This window comes from Solanum lycopersicum, chromosome 11, assembly GCF_036512215.1.
Source record: "Solanum lycopersicum chromosome 11, SLM_r2.1".
NCBI classification, from domain to species: domain Eukaryota; kingdom Viridiplantae; phylum Streptophyta; class Magnoliopsida; order Solanales; family Solanaceae; genus Solanum; species Solanum lycopersicum.
In genome coordinates this window covers 8,436,554-8,440,402 of record NC_090810.1, presented here as the reverse complement: position 1 = coordinate 8,440,402, position 3,849 = coordinate 8,436,554, and positions in this window count along the sequence as shown.

Genomic DNA, 3,849 nt, shown 5'->3' with positions numbered 1-3,849 from the left:
TAAGTGAATACATTCTCTTTTATTTCAATAATATTATTTACAATACCTAAATGGTCTATAGATTGAGATTTTTTCAAAGATATTTCCTAATTTTTTTGTTTGATATATTTTTGGAGGGTGTGATGTCCAATATAAGAAGAAAGAGAAATTTTTGACTTTGAATGAGAGCCTACCATGTTACGATATATTTCGATAAATATTTTTTTTTCTTGATATGTTAAAATTGACAAGTTAAACTAAAATTAGTATGCTGATAAAAAAAATTAGTACACTATCAAGATATAATTAAGTTATTTATAAGTTAAACTTTTGATAGTCTTTTTACTATTTAAGGAAGGCCAAAAGATTGATCATGGTTGTATTTAGTACAAAAGAAAATGTATTATATAAATTAAAGAACCTTTCTTTTAGGTAGAGAGAAAATAAAGGGATGGGCAAATCCTTTTGGAATCTTTCTATCCAAAGAACTTTTATTCTTCCAATACATACTAATTGAGATTTAATTTTAAGCACCAAAATGTATTATTATTATTATTATTATTATTATAGTGCAAATGATTTGTATCTAGGTTTCATTAAATGTTTGATTCTTTTGGTACCAAAAAAATAAAACATATATACGTGTGTGTAAGTTTTAAGATAATGCTTAGGGCACTTATAATGGTTCATAAACCATCTTTAGATTGATAAGATTAAATTTTGTTCTTTTCTTTGTACTTTTCTTTCTAAAATCAAATCAAGTTTTATTCATTTTTGGTTTTGTTAATTATTATAGATTCTTTAAATAAGGAATCAATTCGTTTATATTAGCTACGTACCTCATCGTGCCAAATATTGTAGTTATTTTGTCAAACTGAATATTAGTATCAAAATAGTTTATGTTATTTGGATAAACACAAACAAGGATATAGTGGAGTGTTAATATAAGTTTGACTTAATTAAGGAGAGATAAATCATAGTTTAATTAGGCTGGTAAAACAATTACATTAACAATGAAGAAGAGAACCGTAACAATAATAAATACTATAATAACTAAAGTAGAGGAAACAACAAATATTGATAAGGGAATTAAATAACACTCAGCTACCTACTAATCTTCAACCTTTATCCTCAATCTCTACGTTTTTCTATCAAAATTAATTCTTTGACTTAGCTCTATTTCTTCTTATACGAACTATGGACAACCTCTTATACCTCATCACTTGAGAATTTGCGCATTCTCTCTTTTACATACCCAAATTATCTCAATATCGCCTCTATCATCTTGTTTACCACGAGGTTACTCCCACTTCTTCCTTGATAGGTTTTCCTTATTTCTCCAAGTATAACCATGCAAATATCTAAATATGCTTCTTTTTGTTAATTACTTTCAAACTTATGAACATTATGAGTTATTAACCGATCAATCTATGTAATATAATTATCTAATCATCATTTTATAGAACTTACTTTTTAAGGCTTGGTGAACACTCTTATCCTACAAAACATGACCAGATGAGAGTTGCTATTTCATCCACCCTCTCTTATATGATTAGTAACATTATCATCAATATCTTAATTTTCTTAGATTATTGATCTTAGATATCTGAAACTTTCTTTCTTAGAAATGAGTTGAGAGTATCAATTTTAATTTTCACACTTGTTATATCTTATGCCATTGAACTTGCACTCCAAATATTCTATCTCTGTCCTGTTCAATTCAATATGATTCTTTCTATTGAGATCAATCGCTCCGGTCCCTCCTTTTTATTTAACTTTTCATAATTTCTCTTTATATTAATATATAATACAAATTAACTTGTAGTCTTTCTTTTATTTTTGACGTCAAGAGTATCAACTAATTAGTTCCAAGTGACAAAAATCATCATGCGTTAGTAATATATTATAGAGTTTGTCACAAGAACGTAACATCCAAATGAGAATAGAATACTCCATATATTTTCATCTTTATATTCTAATGTATTTGTGGTCCTCCAAAAATGTAACTAATTCATATGGTCATATAAACTAATGTCACAATTAAGCAAATCTTTCTCCTAATTAGCTTAAGAAATTGACAACATATGGAAGAATTAAAAAAAGTCTCATATCGATGGTGTATGAGATGAACGATCGAGGCTAGCTTGATTAATCCTCCTCCTAAAATTAGCTTTTGAGGTGAAAGTTAAGCACAAGACCTGATTTCATGTGATATTAGAGTGGGACTCATCTCATCCAACCTCAAATTAATTTTTTTCACACTTCAGATATCTAATATTAAGGTATTGAAAAATGAAAAAGTCTCACATAAGTGAAATTCTTATAAGACATAAATCCTCCACCTTATAATGCTTGAACAATAATGCTCCCTTCAAACTAATTAACTTTAGAAATAAGAGTTAGGTCTAAGACCTAAATTTTACATCAATTAAAAAGGAAAAAATTAGAAACAAAGAATATGTTATTTTGACGATTAATTGAAGGAAAAAAAAAGAACTAGTAAAAGAGCTCGTGACCACAAAAGGATGTGGTATAGTGGACGATACTGTTCCTTTCTTAACTAGAGATTTTAGGTTTGATTGAGTTCTGAATATTAAAAAATCTTCGATAGAGAACACTACTTTCAAATAAGCCCCTAACCAAAATGAATCTGAATTAATCAAATTTCAATACAGATACCGAAAACGAGAGGACGATTTCATGAGATGTAAGAAAAGAATCTCCCAAATGGAGTATCTATCCAACCTGTGATACCAATCAAAGACCATATGCAATTGGCAAAGGACTTTGGCTTTTTCTGGTTCTCCATGTCTCATAAGTTGCCTATTGGTCCCTATCAATATGAATGGTACAAAATATAACAGCTATATAAAAATTTTATTATTCTATCTCTCTGGTAATTTTGTCCTTTTAATAAATTATATTATTATTTTAATAAAACATATTTGACGTTTTAATAAAATGATAGATGTTTATAATACTACTTTTTTTCTTGTTCATATTCGTCTTTATGCTGTCCAATTATTGATATGACTTATTATGAGAAAAAATGAATCATAATAATGGTTTAAACAAATATATATATATATATATATATATATATATATATATCTGATTAAGAGAGTGGAATTTTTTAAAAGACAAGTAATATTATAATTTTTATTTCTAGAGTTAAATGAATTAATTTTTTTTTCAATTTTCATTAAGAACTATTAATATGTTTAATTTCTTTTGCTATGTATTTTCTAGTAGGTTATATTATTTTTTTCCCCGTTATGTTTTTGTCAAGTATCTAATAATTTTTTTTGTTTGTTTAAATGACTAATTAGTCAGTGTTTCTTTCAACTTGTGATTAAAAAAATAAATAAAAACACACGATGAAATGGCCCGTGATATTCTGGATCGGTCCATACCTATTTACTAGTATTTTTTTAATGATATTTGGTCAAATTTATATAATATTTGATCAAAATTTATATGCATCTCGACTAATTTTTCATTTAACATTACCCACGGCCACGTCGCTAACTACATACAAGGCCACAGTTTTGGATACCCTCCAACTTAATATTACTATGTTTATTGATTATTAGGCCAAACTCTTAAATGCGTAGCTAGATTATTTACGTTTTTATTTCTTGAAATTAGGGGCAGACTCACGTAGAGTTTGCCGGGTGCTCGAGTTATTATTAATCTCATCGAAATTAAGAGCTATTTGTATAAAAATAACATAAAATATCCAACGAAGAAATAATCTGATTGATTGACCGTCTGTTTGGTGGATGCATAAGGCTATATTAGTGTTATCGAACCCCAGTTCAAATTTCACTATTAATCGTCAGTTTCAAAACACCAACAATCTTAAAATCT